The following is an 18,988-nucleotide window of genomic DNA, read 5'->3' as shown; positions in this document are numbered from 1 at the left end:
GGGTTTAGAGCTTCCCGTGGTGTGGACATGTCAGTCTGAACTCAGAGTCGTTCTCTTCATCACTGAGGCTGATTCCTTCCCTTGCATATAGTGAACATGAGTTAAATGAATCACTGACAAGTCCTGCCTTTGTAGATAAAAGAAATAAGATTTAGGAGAGACAAATTACCCAACTGTATCTGATATTGGAAATTTTCAGTATCCTCCCATGTTCAAGGTGTTGGGGTGCTCTCCACTACTATAAACAGTGCAGTCCTTGGGTTCTGGCTTAGGATATTGTAGGCTGGAGAGCATAGGAATCAGGTGTGCAAGTTTCTGGGTTCCATGTATTACTGTGGATCAGTCAATTCCCCTCCCTGTGCCTCACCTTCTTCATCCGTATAATCTCTAAAATCCTTAACCAGTTTTATTGTGCTTTGTTTCATGAGTCACATGTATCTGACCTCCTATCCAGTGAGACCTGCACATTCATCAGTCTTACCATCCCTCACTGCTCATTTGCCAGTTTTTTTCCCACCGTCAGTGAGATAATTTTTGTGTTCAGGTTAACCTGAAAAAGATATACTGGTTACAATTCCTTCTCCCCATGGGCCTGGGTTTCGAAAAGTGCCTTTCAACTGTTTCCCGAGTCCTGACTCCTTGACTCTGGACCTGAAGAAGGGGCCAAGCCCTCCTGCAATGAATAGTCTCCAAGCAGCCTGTCCCAGTGACATCAATCCCAGTTTTTTGGGACGATGATGCAGCCATCTTTAAATGGTTTACACCTGTTGTTACTATATGCATGGCTAAGGCTTGGATGCTTTGACATCAAAACAAGAATGGTTGCCGGGAGACAGAACAAAGTGGTGCATTCATGGACACTTGTGTCAGTATTGCAGAATGCTCAGCAACGTGTCAATCGGACAGCCTAGAGACACATGAAGGAGACAACTAAATGACACATGAAATCAAAATTCATGTAGAAGAAAGTCTCTAACTCCTACTGTCAGAGGGGACTGAAATAATCATCAGACACTTCAACTACTATTGGCGATGCTTGGATCCCCTTTACCGTGTTCTAGCCAAGGATGTCAAGCTCCTGTTAAGATATCCTCTGGAGTGGAGACCTCACTTCCTCATGAGAGTCTTGTAAAGCCTAGACAATTCTATTAGCTAGAACGTGTGTCCCTATAATGACCTGAAGTCCTTTGACATCCGTACAATTCCAGATATATCCCCTGTGATACAGAGCTGAATTCCACTCATTTTTGCACGTGGTGGCTCTCAATTCTTCCCTACTGCATTCCTCACCCTGAGACATTTCCCCCAATCAAAACATGTCCTTCCATCATTTCTCATGGGACATGATTTCAAATCCTGCCCCAGTTAGGACAGAGACCAAAGCCAATTAGAAAAAAAAAAATCCTATATACTTGTTCATTAATTCAGCCAGTCATTAAACATAAACGTCTTACATGTGTGCAATAAAGAAGGCATTCTGCAGAATATAGATATGGATCATATTTCATCCCTTTCTTCAAGTTGTCTCAACTTTGTCAACTTTACTCACTGTGTGACTTTGCGTGACTCATTTAACCTTTCTTAATCTCAGTTTTCTCATCTCTAAAATGCAGATCAGTTGAGCGACCTGTGAGGGTGGTTGTAAGGATCAAATACAATATTCTATGGGACACTCTCAGCCAACTGTGACGTGCTGTAAAAACATTGAGCATCCTGATTAGAGGTGAGAAGAAGATCACAAACGAACTGTCCTGTTAGATGGAAAAGGACCAATATCATAAAAGAGTTATCAACAATGTGGTGAGATTGATGTACTGAATGGTAACTGCACATTGAAGTCCAAGGAAGGGAGGCACTCCCAAGTCAAGTCCAAAGTAGGAATCTGTTATGTCCACTTCTAAGTCGACAAAATTAATCCAGAACAGAAGCAGTAATGATGACTATAGGGGGAAAAGGAGGAACTTTTTTGGTACCAGAATCCAAGTGCAGAAATGACTGTATTCAAAACATGTTCCATGAGGCAAATGGAAGCAAAATACTTTGGAAGGTGGCTTAAAAATAAATCCCTGTGTGTCTGCCTATCTCTGCGTACATGCACCTGTGCACATGCCTTTTCAGTGGCATTTCAGACTACATGAACTGCCCTGCCCCCACTGTAATATGTATAATATAACAGCCAGTGGCCTAGCAAGAGCTCCACAGACAAGTTTGAAAAGCAATCAGTGCGCTCCTTGTTGGCATGCCCCCGGTTCTAGGGTAAAATCCTAGCCATGACCTCTGACGGATTTGTATCCATGGCAAGACCAGAGCTATCTCTAGGGAGTCAGAAGGTTATAGGCAGATAATATCTTTTAAAAATGAGACACCTTCAGAGTACAAGTGATGATTTTAATAATTGTGCCAGGACAACGGGTGGATATTGGGGCTGTCCCAGGCAAACAGGATGTGTGTTTTAGGGAATGAGCTTTAGGGTTAGTCTAGACCAGGTTTATCCTTCATCTCTGTCCTTAATTAACTGTGTCACCATCAAGTCACAGAACCTCTCTAAGACTCTTTCCTTATTTGTAAGATGGAGTCAGTAATGCTCATTTTAATTAACTAATTTTCTGAAAAGATTTTATTTCTTTATTTTATTTATTCATGAGAGAGATTGCATGAGTCGGGGAGGGCAAGCAGGCAGACTCCCCGCTGAGCAAGGATTCCCGACTTGGGGCTCAATCCCAAGACCATGAGATCATGACCTGAGCCAGAATAAGATGCTTAACAGACTGAGCCACCCAGGTGCCCCCGTAATATCCATTTTAAAATTGTGCTCTAAGTACTAAACAGCATACCATGCAGAGCAGTACCTGGCTCTCTCATGATGACTTGCAAGCTTTCAAAACCTAATTCTTTGGGGGCACCTGGGTGGCTCAGTGGGTTAAAGCCTCTGCCTTCGGCTCAGGTCATGATTCCGGGTTCCTGGGATCGAGCCCCGCATCGGGCTCTCTGCTCAGCAGGGAGCCTGCTTCCTCCTCTCTCTCTGCCTACCTCTCTGCCTACTTGTGATCTCTGTCTGTCAAATAAATAAATAAATAAAATCTTAAAAAAAAAAAACCTAATGCTCTTTCTTTCTCATCTCTCTCTCTTCTCTTCTCTTCTTCCTGCCAGCCTGTCCTCCTCAGTCTTCATGTGAGGAAGCTGAGACCAAGGGCCAACAACCCCATGCTGAATCCATCCATGATAGTAATTCTGACTTGCAGGCTTCAGGGGTAGGCTGATAGCAGGAAAGAAGGGAGATGCTATGGGAAGGGGTTCAGCTGCAGGTCAGGACACTTTATGTATTGGAATGTGAACACTTGGGTAGGTAAGAACATCAATCATGAAAAAGAAGAAAGATAATATCAATATGAAAGGCTGGGATTATTTCAGCCATCTACCCATCATTCAAAAATGTTGAGTACCTATTGGGTCTCTGGCCCTGTGCTAGACATGAGAAGTATGGTGGTAGGTAAGATGGGAGATGTGGATTCTTCCCTCATGAAATTAAGAATCTAGAGTTTCAAGAACCCTAAGTGACCCTAAAGTGTTCCGTGAATCTAAACAAAGAGGAGAAACTATGATACTTACTCTGGCATGATTAAAGCATTTTCCTTCTTGCTGACATCTTTGCATTTATTGATAAAATCACAGATATGTATATGGCAGCTTTTCATTCTGTTTTGTGGGAGAGGGATTCTATGACAAAAGTTGTTATTGTTAAATACTACCAGCTAACGCCACATCCCCTAATCCAGGGGGTGACAAAATAGATTGTTTTTACAAATAAAGTTTTGTTGAAACTCAGTTACACCAATTTATGTATTTTCCCCTCCCGTATAACAATTTTATTTATTTTACTGTTAGATATTTATACTTACATTTTAAAAAGTGTTAATTTCCTTGTACATATATGAAAAAATTTGATTACACATTTATCTTCAACTACTCCTTTAATTTATCTGTATATATCTACACTCACATGCATATATACACATATACATAGAAGATATAGATGTATTCTTTTTTTTCACTTGTTTTAAATTTCTTTTCAGCATAACAGTATTCATTGTTTTTTGCACCACACCCACTGCTCCATGCAGTACGTGCCCTCCTTATTACCTACCACCTGGTTCCTCAACCTCCCACCCCCGCCCCTTCAAAACCCTCAGGTTCTTTTTCAGAGTCCATAGTCTCTCATGGTTCATCTCCCCTTCCAGTTTCCCTCAACTCCCTTCTCCTCTCCATCTCCCCATGTCCTCCATGTTATTCGTTATGCTCCACAAATAAGTGAGACCATATGATACTTGACTCTCTCTGCTTGACTTATTTCGCTCAGCATAATCTCCTCCAGTCCCGTCCATGTTGCTACAAAAGTTGGGTATTCATCCTTTCTGATGGAGGCATAATACTCCATCGTGTATATGTACCACATCTTCCTTATCCATGTGTCTGTTGAAGGGCATCTTGGTTCTTTCCACAGTTTGGCGACCGTGGCCATTGCTGCAATAAACATTGGGGTACAGATGGTCCTTCTTTTCACTACATCTGTATCTTTGGGGTAAATATCCAGTAGTGCAATTGCAGGGTCATAGGGTAGCTCTATTTTTAATTTCTTGAAGAATCTCCACACTGTTCTCCAAAGTGGCTGCACCAACCTGCATTCCCACCAACAGTGCAAGAGAGTTCCCCTTTCTCCACATCCTCTCCAACACACGTTGTTACCTGTCTTGCTAATTTTGGCCATTCTAACTGGTGTAAGGTGATATAGATATATTATTGACAACATTGTTTATGGAGAGAATAACCAATTTGTGTATTTATGGCTGCTTTCATGCAGAAGAACTGAGTAATTGGGACAGAGACCTTCTGACCCACACCTCTAAAATGTTCACTATTAGACATTCCAAAGGAGAGTTTCCTGACTCCTGCTCGAATAACCTTTGGGAGAGGTCCCAAAACACATTTGTGTAATAAAATGCTTTGAGAGATTTTGTGCTTAAGAAACCTTTTAATGTTGTTTAACTCAGCATTTCTGTGCTATACAGTTCCTGATAGGGTCCTCACTGATTCCCACCTCCTGGCATTTATAACCTTGTACAATCCTTTGCCTTGCATATAACCTGGACTTCGATCTGCTTTTAACAAATATAATATGGCAAGAGTAGGAGATGTCGCTTTTGAGATTGGGTTATAAAAAGACCTTTTTTGTTGTTGTTGTTCTTTTGTATGTTTGTTTGTTTGTCTGGGGCACTCTCTGATTTTCTTTCCGGCTCTAGGACAATTGGCTATCATATCATTGAGGAAGCTTCTGGTGCAACTACAAGGTGATCTACAAACAACATGTGTGTACACTTGGAGGTAGATTTTTAGGGTTGCCAGCAGCCATGCATGAGGTGGGAAATGGATTCTTCAGCCCTTATGGAGCCCTGAGGGGATTAAAGCCATCACTGACAACCTCACTAGAACCTCATGTGAGACCTTGAACAAGAAGTGTCTTGCTAACCAGAGACCGGACTCCTGACCCCCCAAACCTGTGAAGTAATGAGTATGTGATCTTAAGTTGTCAATCATCAGAGTCATTTGTTGTATAGTAACAGATAATTGTACACTTCCTGAAATGTTTAGCCATTGAAAACATTCCATACTTTTCTTTTCCAACTCCTCCCCATGGGCTTCTCTCAGGATGCCAACTGTCTGAAGAATATAGTTCAGGAAATAATAGTGTAGAATAATAAATAATTGACTCTTCCAAATATTCTAAACTAAATAGGAATAAAGGTAAATTTTGTTTCCATCCTGGATTTGGATTAAAACCCAAGAGAGTTTGGCTTACTGTCTTTTATTTGATATTGTATGAATACATAATCTTTAGACAAAAGATTTATTTAGATCAAGGTTCCCACACCACTATAAAAAAGAAATAAAATTATGGAAATTCATCAGAAATAACAACTGCTTCAGAAAAGAGTCTACCATCTCCTGGTCTCTGATCTCTGTTTTCCAGGCTACAGGAAAAAATAGAAATGCTGTACGATAGAGACATATGTTATTAAGTACGAGCATCTTCCCTGCACTTTTACCCAGACATCAAACCATGCATCATTATTGTTTATTAGCTCTGGGAAATGTCTCGGTTGTCCTGGAACCTGCTTTGGCTTCTGATTTAGCCCACAGCTGACTCAGTTTCATGATGTTGGTTTTGCTGACTCATTAATCACATGGGATAATGATCTATTTTTCCCTCCTATATGACCATAAAGCCTTTTTAATTGAGCTGGTCAACAACAGAAGAGACAAGGGCTCAGAATAAATTATTCTGGTGAGTTAAAATATTCAGCTCTACCTTTCATTGCCAGTAGAAGTCGAAGACAATGACCATGTATTCAACGATATCTTTATAATAAATTTGTCTAGAGTATTCTGTGTATCCTGAGTATTCTGTGCTTAGGGCTGGGGATGCAGAAGAGCCTGAATTCCTTGTAATGAAGGAGGTTAGTTCATTCCTAAGTGGGCCCCACCTCAACTCAAAAGAATGTGTAGTTTGGAATTAGCCAAGAGTGGGTTTGCATTCCAGTTTCACCACTTGCTAATTGTCTGGACTTGGACAAGAGGCTAAGTAGCCCAGAGCTCTGTTTCTCCGGCTATAAAGGGTATAAAATAATGGTTTTGAGAATTATGAAATATATGAAATGTCTTGTACAGTGGCTGGCTCATAATAAACACTTAAAAGTGATCATTCCTTTTCTTGATTTAGTCCCTTACATTCTAGATTTACCCATCACAAAAAAGCAGTTATGAGGCCCTTTTTCTACTACCATGATCAGGAGGAGCTGACCTACTACTCTGCTTGTGTGCTAGTACACACTTATCTTGTCATCCTTTGGGCCCTTATTGTGTAGTGTTTCCCCCTCTAATTGACATATGCTTTCTTGGACACAAAGGGTAGAAAACAGCAGCATTTTCCATAAATGACTAGAATGTTGAACAGTTAATAAAAATCTTAATTTGGAGAATTGTTACTAGTTAAGAGGTTATCAGAAAGCATTATAGGTCTGCAGCAAAGGGGAGAGCAAAGTATGGTCTTTTCATCAAATCTGATCCATTGTCCATTTTTGTAAGTGAAGTTTTATTGGAACCCAGCCATACATTTGTTTATGGATTGTCCATAGCTGCTTGCCCAATACAATGGCAGCATTGAGTACTTATGACAGACACCATATGGGCCACAAAGATTAACCTATTTACTATCTGGACTCTTACAGGAAATATTTGATGACCCCTTGATTTCAAGAGTTGATTCTGGAGGCAACTTTAGGCACTAGACTCTTGAAGGTCTGAAATGAGAAATACTTCTGTGAAAATAGGTTCCAGAAAATAATAAACATCAGAATGTGAAGAACAGACAGGAGGCTCTAGAACTAAGATACAGAATTCTAGTGAATATAGCTAAGGCCGGGGAGAGTGGGTACACATTAATTTGGGGATTTGGAGTCAAAAGACATACATTCCTTTCACAGTTTCATCACTTTCTAGGGATGTGATCCTTTGATCACATGACCTTGAACAAATTATCTTATTCTTTTTTTTTTTTTTTAAAGATTTTATTTATTTATTTGACAGCGAGAGAGAGATCAGAAGTAGGCAGAGAGAGAGAGGAGGAAGCAGGCTCCCTGCTGAGCAGAGATCCCGATATGGGACTCGATCCCAGGACTCTGAGATCATGACCTGAGCCGAAGGCAGCGGCTTAACCCACTGAGCCACCCAGGCGCCCAAATTATCTTATTCTTGAAGAACGATTTTCTTTGTCTGTAAAATAAGGAATGCAGTAATTCCTCCTTCAGAGAATTTTTAAGAGTTGATGAGACGAAATGCTCTAGAAACTTTAAAGTTTTATAAAATGTTAATTTATATAATTATGACTAATAATAAGCACTTAAAATATATTTGCTGAATGTGTTGAATTAATAAAGAATTAGATCTTTAAGCTTGTTGGCAAATTTTTAAGATTGTACATCGTGTATGTTGTTTTAACATGAACTATGAGTTCAATTTATCCTTGCTAAAAGTTCGATTACATGTTTTTTTAACTCAAATGGTATTTTTGGCTTTTAAATTTCAGACAATATACACACTCTCTAATCCCTGTAGATGATGTTCTGTTTATGAAATGTTGAGAGTCATGAAGTACCTTCATGCTCACTCCATACCAATCAGTGGCCATGAGATTAAACCTCTTACTCTCTTGCAGAAGGTATTCCATCACTGGGCCTGGAAAAACCAGTATGTCTTAGAACCATTAGGGCCATATCAACTTAAAAACAGTTTCACTCTACCTTAGGCCCTAGGGCTCTGATGACATCCTGGAAGCTCAGATGAAGCTCTCCATGTTCCTGTCCCCATGACTCTTCAGGCCTTGAAGCAGGTACACAATGCTCACCACATTGATTTGCAGGTGTCCACATATAGCATCTTAGGGAAGGTCCAGGAAGAATCCAGTTGCTTCTACCACAAGGATGGGAGGAGAGGAACAATTCAATAGTTCAGATGATGATAGAGAAGGAGGTGTGCCTTGAAGGGGGAAAGTGGGGTGAATTTAAATGAAAAATTATCATTCTGGAAAGACGCTGGCAGGATTCCCAGATTTTCCTTTGTGTGAATGGCATTCGGTTCAATTAGGTTTCCAGCCTGTGCCTGCCATGTCAGTGATTTACTCCCTGCTACTTCTAATCCACACATTTTTGGGGCTGGTGACAACACATACAGGCACCTAATTTGCAATTATTGACGTCATTCTGACATCAAAATGTCAAAATAGAAAGTGCCCATGGGAACAACTCCTTGTGAGTGGGGTACGGAAGAGAAAGGATGCCCAGGGAAAGGTGTCTTAGGAAGACCACTGTTCAGTTTCCAAGGCATGCATAATCTCTCCTCTTTGCCTTATGTACATGTATCTGAAATACTTTGTATCTGGAAAATTCTAACCATTTTACAGATGAGGAAACTGAGACTCAGATAAATGACCCATATACAGTCACTCAGGTGATAAGTATTCAAACCACGTAGAGAACCAAGGTTTGTTCATATTCTTTTCACTTTACAGGGTTGTTCTGATGAGCCCTGGATTGATCTTTTTGTGACAGAACCATCTACTGATGCATTCTCTTCCCATTTCCTCCCCCCCTTCCTTCCTTTCTTCCTTTATAGATTATTCGAGTTCCACCAGACAATTGGCCCATACCAACAAAGTCTTTCTCTCTTGGTAGTGTCGAAGTTCAGAGCAGTTATGAAAATAAGCATGGTTGACTACTCACGACTAAATCCAGAGCCAAATCTATCAGAGCTTTATCCAACTAACTTATACACCTGGGTTAGTTTACAAGGAAGAGTTCGGTAGACTTTTTCTGTAAAGGGCTAGGTAGTAATGGGCTTTGTGTATTTGTGTATTTGTTCCCTGTCACAACTACTCAACTCTGCAACTGGAGTGCAAAACAGCTGTGGATGGTCTGTAAACAAATGAGTAGGGCTATATTCCAATAAAATCTTATTTACAAATACACATGACAGGCCAGATTTAGCCTATGGGCCATGATTTGCTGACCTGGGTAGTAGAATGACTTCAGCTCTAAGTAGCTGAGTTGGGGTTTCTCTGTAGTCTAGGGCAGACAGGCAGGACAAAGCAGGGAGAATGTTTGAGGGTAAATCTGATTGACATGAGCACCTCCAGAGAGTACCAGTTTCCCTGGTCTTTGTGTTATGAGGTGGAAGGGACGCTCATGGGAGACCACAATAGCCAAAGCCCAGAGCAACTGCCCTCATGAGGCTCAATATGCAGAGGTCAACAGATGGGTCTCAGGGATCAGAGCCAGACTTGGAATTGAACCTGAGGACTTGAAGAAACATTGAAGTGAATATAAAATAAACAAGAGGTTGTCCATGGTGAAGGCGCATCAGTGTAGATGTAGAAGTCAAGCCGCTTGAAGCATCTTCTCTGACACCAAAGTCAAACTTCCTTTGAAAGACAGCATACACTTCTTTGCCCTGTGTTCTAGGCGGCCAGGACATATTCGTCTATCTATCCAATCACCCACTCACTCACGGTTCTCACATTCATTGATGTATAGATTCAGACTAGTCTTATTAGTTACTTACCATGTGTCACGACTTCCATTGCAGGTCTCTGCCCTTGAGGGGCTTAGTGTCTAATGGCACGGGTCTGACAGATAACTAGCAATGCAGTCATACTGGTGGTTGTCATGATAGAACTTTATATAAGGTGCATAAAAGAGGCTCAGAGAAGTCATCGGGTATCTGCCTAAAGTCTGAATACAGGGCTGATCCACATTCAATAAACAGGGAGGAGAAGGATGAGCCTGACTCAGTTTATGTTGCTTTCTGTTGAAGTTTACCCTTGAACCAATTGAAGTTACCCTTGAACCAGTAAATAGGCTAAGGGAATGCTGCTTTGGTTCCCACGGGGGTGTGGAGAATTCAAGGATTCATATCTTCAGCAAAGAGTAGGTGTGCCGCCTGGTTGGAAAAACAAAGAAATGGAGGGCTTTCTGCCTTTTTACCACCAAACTATGAAAGGTAGCCATGTCATTAAGACCTCCATGAGTTCCACTTCTGTGGCACCACAGGACCATCATCAAACATGGTCACACTCTCCCACATGACATGAGTCCCACTCATGAACTCAAATTCATGAGTTTGTCATGAGAAATAAATAAAACACATTCATTTTGGTGCTTTTGCAAGATACAGCTCAATCATTATCAATGTTGACACCTCCCAGCTAAGGTTTGTACAGGGCTTTAGAGTTTTCAAAATATTTTTATGTACATCATCTCTTTTTTCTGATCTTCACAGTAATGCTGTGAAACTGGATGGAGAAATTGAGGTTCAGGGTCCTTAAATGGCTTAGCCAAGTTCACACAGCTTACTAGTGGCTGGAGCTGCGTCTTGTGCCTCATTCCGCAATTCCAGTTTCTGTGAACCCATCCTACCAATTTCAGCTCTTTTTTCTTCCTCTCTTCCAGCAACTCAGTGAGCATAAGGAAGTCTTATTTTTCCGAGATAACACACAAGGGTGGGGAAGATAGAGCACTGTGAACTTAAAGTTGGAGGGAAATCAATTGCTAGGGATTTGTTTTATCAGCCTCAACCCTCCAAGTGGGCAGGGTGCATTAGTGGTCATAAATGTGAGCTAATCCTCTCTCAGACCCTGGGAGGTTGTAAAAGGATGGCCTTAAGTGGTGAGGAGATTTTGAAACCTCTAAGGGGAGAGAATGGATCTGGTGATTTCACTATTTCGGGCTGGTGATGGCATTAAAATTATGAAGAAAGAATGTCAACTAAGAGTTTCTAAGCAAACTCAATTAGTATGGTGCTCTGTCCTAGGGATCAGGAAAAGAAGGGAGTAAGCATAAAAACACAGGATTTTCAGACGTCCTTACAGTCTAACACTATTTTGCCACAATTATTTCATGGAGCCTCCCAAACACTTTTAGAAATATTATTACTACTAAGTAGTGTTATCACCACACTTATAGAGTAGGAAGGACACCAGGCTTAGTAACAAGGAAAACATGTTCACATTCACCCGTAAATAATTGTGTAGAGATTTGCCTCATTCTTGGTTCTATGCAAGACCCATTCTCTTCTTATTTCTTTCTCCACTAAAAAACTTATTTGTAGGGGTGCCTGGGTGGCTCAGTCAGTTAAGTTTCTGTCTTCAGCTCAGGTCATGATCTGGGACTCAGCAGGGAGCTTGCCTCTCCTTTTCCCTCTGCCCTTTCCCCAGGCCTGTGCACACTCTCTCTGTGTCTTTCTCTCTCAAATAAATAAAGTCTTAGAAAACAAACAAACAAAAAACAAAAACTTTTCTATCCTTCCTGAGTCCCAGTCATTCTCATTGTTGTAGGACAGGAAACCACACGAGACTGCCAGTGTCTGCACACAGTCTGTCTCACAGAGTAGCCTGGGCATATCTCTGAGGAGATATGCGGAGATGCTCAGTACATGCTGTCATGGGAGTGTAAGTGAGAAACTGATTCATGAATTAATGGATGGAAGCCACGGGCATGTCATTGTCCTAGACCACAGTTATCTAATGGGCGATGGGCATGGCTTTTGTTCTCCCTGGGGACCATTTTTTAAATCTTTAATTGTCAGAGCTGGAAGAGGTCTGAGGTCACCTAGTTGTAATACCGCAGACAAGAAAAATGAAGCCACGTTGGGGAGCCATCTTTACCTACGGCCACCCAAGTTTGTTCAGCTTGGTAGCCTCTGGTCATCACTTTATAAATATGTTCAAAGGTGCAACTGGTCAGGAGGTTGACTTGTTCGGAGGGGTATAATATTCATGGTGCCTGAAAATTGCATTAGAGCTAATAATGCATGGAATGATGGAATGATGGAGTGAATGAGTGAATTCATTCCTATTCTGGCAAATGATTCTAAGCCCATGCCTTCCTGAAAGTCATCATGTCATAATTGCCAAGAAAAGCAAGATGTGTCTGGGTGTCCATCTAGAAAGGGACAGCCGTAGAGTCCGCTCATTTCTAACATTTAAGGATTCACTAATTTCTGGGTCCAATAAGCCCTGGCTGACAGGTTCAAGTCTCCCCTACATAGTTGTTTTTTTAAGATATTTATTTATTTGTTTGTTTGTTTGTTTATTTATTTGACAGAGAGAGAGAGATCATAAGTAGGCAGAGAGGCAGGCAGAGAGAGGGGGAAGAAGGCTCCCAGCCAAGTGGAGAGCCCGATGCAGGGCTCAATCCCAGGACCCCAAGATCATGACCAGAGCCGAAGGCAGAGACTTAACCCACTGAGCCATGCAAGCATCCCTCCCCTACATAGATTTTAAAACCTTCTCAGAGCAATCTCTTTGGCAAAATGTTAAAATCCTTCCATCTCTTTGTTTGTTTGTTTGTTTTTGTTTAATACTTACTGTATTTTTCTGCTTTTTGGTCCCTGCACAATTCTCGAAGACCCAGACTCCCCCTTCAGAAAACGATTTGCCTCCTCACACATAAATGCAATTACAATGGTTGGTTACATTTCTCAGGGGCTTATCTGGAACAAAGGTACCTCTGTGTAAGCTAAGTAAATAAAGAAACCCCCTTTTTGTCTGATTATTCTTCTGGGCATTTTAATGTTACAGGGATTCAATTTAGTTCCCATGATCCTGAAATTGCAACATGAGCAGTCACCAGAAATGGGGGTCCAGGCCAAGGCAGAAACTCCTTTGCCTGAAGGCTTTTGAAGAACCCATGTGCACCCATGAAATCAGTGAGTTTATCCTTTCAAACTGAAGATGTATCTGCTCTGGAACTCAGATAATCAAACTTTTTACACATAATGGGTCATCTCTGTCCACATAAGTTAGTTGAACAAGGAATAGGCACAGAGGCTGGTGGAGTGACTTCTACTCTGTCACCATCATTTCCCATTTATGTGACCTTGGGTAGGTCCCTTATGACCTAAGTCTCCATTTACTTATTTGTAAAGTGGAGATGATGATATTCATCCTCAGAGGTTACTTGTGAAAAGAACTAGCACAGTATGAGGCACTTAGCTATTCCTTGTTTTGATTTTAAGTTGGATATGAGATTTTGGAGGACTGGATGTCAACAGAATGAATAGCAGGCAAGTATGACATTGGGCAAGTGGCTGCATCTCTGGATCTCAGTTCCCGCACCTGTATCCTCAGGAGTTTACATGAGATGATTTCTGAGAGTCCTTCAAAGAGTAGTAATCATAGCAAATTATATTATATGGAAAGCGCTTTATATATATATATATATATATATATATATATTTATATATATTTATATATATAAATAAGTGTGTGCATGTGTATACATTGATTATATATATATACATATTAGCTCATTTCATACTCAACATGTTCTGAGATTTAGGTAATGTTGTTTACATTGTACAGAGGAAGGAGGTAAGGTTGGGAGAGAGCAAACAGACATCCAAGGTTCCAACACTGAAAAGCAGAAATCTGGAGATGTAAATCAGAGCCAGAAAATTAGCAGGACCCCATGTGGACCTACTATATGATACTCAGGGATGGCACTCTAATGGAGTCTATGGCAACGTTGGGGCCAGTCTTTAGCTCCCTCCATTCCCAAGCCAACCTCTCAATGATTCTAACACTGCCCTCTATTAAAAAAAAAAAAAAAAGCCCCAAAAGGAGTCATTTGCTCCCCAAGACAGCAAACCAATCTACCAAAGGAACCTGACCTTTTAACAGTCAGATGGAAATTTTCTGATCTGCAAGAGTGAGGGCCTCTGCATGATAAAAACCCTGCTATTCCCTTCCCCTCAAAAGAAGATGAAACAATCCCTTCTTGCCTTTGCTAACAACTTCCTGCCCCACTCTCCTTCCTATAAAAACCTTCCATTTTGTACAACTCCTCAGAGCAACTCTTCTTGCTAGATGGGATGCTCCCCAAGTCCAGAATTGCTTAAGAAAGTCAAATTAGATCTTCAATTTTATTTGGTTGAGTTTTGCTTTTTAAGACTACTTAGGTCAAGTCTTCTGACACCTCTACAAAATTACACAAAAATCAAACAGTCTACAAACTTTTCCTTGTTATTAATTCAAACCAGTAACTAAGGAGTTGGTTTGAGCTACTCTGGGGTGTGTGATGTCACTCACCTCTTTACTCCCAGTGCCCACCTGACGGAGACACAAGATGGACATTCAGTCCCCGCTGCCTTGAATTGAGCCTCCCTGTATTTTGTCCACCTGTTTCTCACTCCTTTCTTTGTGGCCTCTTTACTGACTGTCAGCCCACTTTTTGGAATGTACGAGAATCTTAGAGTAGATAAAGAGTCATTTATTTTAATACTCTATTGTTATAAGAGGGAGTCTGAACTCCTTCAGGTCCTGAAGTCCTGTCTTAGTGCAGGGCTCTTCCTACCCCAGCACCTTCGCTCAGGGAGACTGCCCACCCCTCACTCCTACCACCCTGAATCCCACTGTGACATCTGTTCCTAGCAACTGACAGGCAGCCGGTGGCAAACAGCTTGTTGGTCTCTCAATGTTAGAGTTGATGGAGCTATTTCTGCATCATATCATGTGGGCTAGTAAGCTTCAGGGCCGGGGACTCCTGACTATTACTTACAAGTGTCTCTGACTTTATTTTGAAAGCCTACTGTGATGTAATTTATATAAGAAATGTATATTTGATCTTCCACCTGGGTTCCTGGTACTGGAGCTCCTAAAACCCTTGGAATTTCCTAACTGAGGAGAATGATTATGGTGTCTTTTATTATGTGAATGAGGTGATTTTTGGTAGCTTATTAAGTAACTTAAGGCTGGGGGCTAGAGGACTGGAGATTCCATTCTAGCCCCACTTAGGGTGTAGGAAGAGGGCTGGCGGTTGAGTCCATCACCAATGGCCAATGATTTAATCATTTGTGCCTACATAATGGAGCCTCCATAAAAACCACAAAGGACAGGGCTCAGACAGTTTCCAGATTGGTGAACACATGGAGCTGGGAGAAAGTGCTGTATCCAGAGAGTCATAGAAATTCTGAGCCCTTTCCTCACACATCACCCTGTGCATCTCTTCCGTCTGGCTCTTCTTGACTTAGCCTGTTACAATACATTGGTGATCTAGTAAATATAATGTTTCTAGGTTCTGTGAGCTGCTCTAGCAAGTTCGTAGAATCAAGAGAGGGGGTCACCGAACCTCTGATTTCTAGCCAGTGGTTCAGAAGCATAGGTGACACCTGAACTTGTCATTGGCCTCTGAATTGGGTGCTGGGTAGAATTGAACCCTTCACTTGTGGAAGCTCTCTATTCCTGAGGAGATAGTGTTGGAGTTGAGCTTAATTGTATGACACGCAGCTGGGGTCAGAGAAGAGCTTAGATGTGTGGGGAACCTGCTCTTCAGGCAACACTGGAATTGGGTCCAGAACTCTTCCCTTCCCAGCCGAAGGGGGCAATCACAAAAATCAGCCGAGTGAGAAGTGCTACCCATAACAGGGAGGGGAAGAACCAAATAAGAGGGAAAACATGGAGGCTAATATTTTGTTCATTTATTTCCAGTGGAAACCCTCAGGGGGCCACAGTACAGCAAGATGAATTTGGCCCTGAGATACGTGTCACCAAAACAAAACAACAACAAAAGTTGTTTCAGTCTCATCAAGATTGGACTATGGCCAATGAAGCCTGCATTTTGGGAGTCCGCTGGGAGAGATGTGGGGACAAAATCTAATTGCAGCTTTCTGAGGAGTTAGCCAAAGGCACTGGAAATGAAACCAGACGGAGAGGAGGAAAGGAAGGCAGCATGGGTGGAGGACTTACCATGCTTCCAGCCTACATAGTGTGGAAGCTGAACCAGGAGCTTACGAACCAGATCCTCAACTGTCCACCTGTGTAACCCAGCAACTGATTTAACCTTCCAGGGCATCACAAAGTTTTTATGAGGCTTAAATGTGACGAATCAAGTAAAGTTCTTAGAACACTACTAGCACGGAGGAGCACCTGTGAAGTTTTCTCTCTTCTTATGACTGACTTTTTGCAATGTATGTGTGGTGTGGGGGCTTTGCGGCTGTCACAGTGACAGGGACACTCCTGGAATTTGGAGTTCAGCTTCCAAAGATGTTTACTGTCCTGCAGTGTATGCGGCAGACCTTCCCAGAAGGGGATTTTCCCCACCCCAAATGTCAACAACACCCTTGTTGGGAAACACAGAGCTAGGTCTTATAATGTGGGTTGCATCATTTTTAATCATTACCAAATACTGTAAGGTCAGTTATTATTACCCCTAATTCACAGATGAGGTAAGTGAGATTTTCAAGAACTTGCCCAAGGTCAAGAAGCTATTAATTAGCATTGCTTATTTTAAATTCACAGATTTCTGTCTCTAAAATTAATGTCTTTTTGCTGCACTCTGCTTTCTTGATTACAGCCATCCAGATCTTAGTGTTTGAGACCTTCTGAAAAATGGAAGATTGGGGGTGAGTCAGCTTTCCTATCTAATTTGAAAAGGAATATCCTAATTGGGTGGGAAAAAATAGCTAATTTATGGGGCAATTGTTGAAGTTCTGCAGCTTCAGCCATATGAGAAGCTGCTCATTAGCGAGGAGAGAGCTTGTCTCGCTAATAACGAGTTTCTCCTGTACCAGGAGCCTCTTCTCTCAGAGCTGGTGTGCACACACAGTGGAGATGCCCTTGGGCATCCACACCGGACACCAGAGAACATTAGGAGCTTCCCACATAGGTGTTCTGGAAACTCAGCCAATGTTTGGAGATATCTGATCATTAAATCAAGGGCCTAATGCATCAGCTTGGTGGGGCTGGTGCAAATGAGGAAGTCATATCTCAGGAATCGGTATTTCTCTCAGATTTTTTTTTTAAATCTGAAACATAGCCTCCAAAGTATAGTCACTAATGTCCCAGTGCTAGAAAGATCTCTCTGACAGGGTGCAATGCATTACCTAGCCTCTGATTTGGTCTGTGTTTACATTCACTTATTCAGTTAACAGATACTTCCTGACCGTATTCAAGGGTGGGACATTGTGCCAAGAACTGTGGGCACAAGCTAAGTCCAATATGAAATTGTCTTCGGGGAGTTTATGATTTCACGAGGGGCACATATAAAAAATGATGGCATTCCACTTTAAGAGGATCAGTGACCGAGGGCTTCCAGGCACAGAGGGTGACATAAATGCAGGAAGGGCTCAACCCCCAGAAGAGAGGAGGGGCAGCAGGCTTCCCTCTGTCAAGCGAACACTGAGGAGGGACTTTGCAGGGAAAGAGGGCAGCAGGTGCAACAGGAAGAAACAGAAGGAAGGGCTCAGCTCCAAGTCATTTGCTGAGGTGCAAGCAAGGGTGTTGGTGGGGGGAACGAGGCTGAGGAGTGGGCAGATGCTTGGAGGGACTTTGCTGAAGCGTTTGCCTTTTGTTTGGCAGTCAGGGGGAACCCATGGCAGTGTAGGAACATGATAAATAAAATAAGATTGAAATCAACGATAGCATTTGATACAGGAAAAAAAAAATGTAAAGGTGCCAGAATCTGCCTTTCTTCACATGATGTCCCTATTCAATATGTAATCTGTCGTATGACTGTTCTTTCTGGGTGGGTCTCACTTGGCCTTCTTGGCATCCCCTTTGTGGTTCCCTAATCTAAACTCCCATTTTTTTAAAATCTGTAACACTACAATGCCCTCACAATTACTCTCTCATTCCCGTAATCCATCCTGTACTTAAAAAGCTTTCTAAGTCAGAAATCCCAGGAAATCTGAGCTAAATACAAGATATGAGCTCCGTGCACATTTCTTTTCTTGATGAAATGAAAATAAACGGCAATTAAAACTCACACAGGAACTTATCATTTGCAAATCATATTCATACCATTTACATTTTCTAACTGCCCCATGTTGTGTTTTGTTCACCAAGGACTAAATGTTGTGAGAAAGACAATGAACAGGTACAGTGAACAGAATGGAACAAAGGAAGAGTTAAATGTGGGTATGGAAGGGGGTGCCTGAATTAGGGTTTACTATAGTTTTGAAATATTGTGAGATGTGGAATTGTGTCCCCTCAAACTTCATATGTTGAAGTTCTAACTCCTGGTACTTCAGAATGTGATCTCATGTGGAAATTGAGTAGTTGTAGATGCACTTAATTAAGCGAGATCACACTGGAGTGGGGTTGGGTCCCTAATCCAGTATGCCTGGTGTCCTTTTACAAAGGGGAAACTTGGACATAGGGGCATGTAGAGAGGGACAATGATGGGAGGAGACACAGGGAGAAGATGGCCCTCTCCAAGCCAAGGAAGGAACCCTGGAACAGATCCCTCCCTCACAGCCCTCAGAAGGAGCCAACCCTGCCATCTGAACTTCTGGCCTCCAGAATTATGAGACAATAAACATCTGTTGTTTAAGCCACACAGTTCATGGTACCTTGTTAGGACAGCCCTAGCAAATGGATGGGAGT

At 41.8% G+C, this 18,988-nt stretch overlaps 1 long non-coding RNA gene across 1 annotated transcript in view; it reads left to right on the top strand.

The window, feature by feature from the left end:
* The window catches only part of LOC123939652, a 101,022-nt gene extending 82,672 nt beyond the window's left edge, over positions 1-18,350 (top strand). The window contains exons 2-4 of the long non-coding RNA XR_006817954.1: positions 1,614-1,723; positions 5,298-5,559; positions 16,094-18,350. This is a non-coding gene — a long non-coding RNA (uncharacterized LOC123939652). The remainder of the gene's footprint in view (positions 1-1,613; positions 1,724-5,297; positions 5,560-16,093) is intronic.
* The last annotated feature ends 638 nt before the right edge of the window (positions 18,351-18,988 follow it).

This window comes from Meles meles, chromosome 1, assembly GCF_922984935.1.
Source record: "Meles meles chromosome 1, mMelMel3.1 paternal haplotype, whole genome shotgun sequence".
NCBI classification, from domain to species: Eukaryota; Metazoa; Chordata; class Mammalia; order Carnivora; family Mustelidae; genus Meles; species Meles meles.
This window is presented reverse-complemented; position numbering and strand designations above follow the sequence as displayed.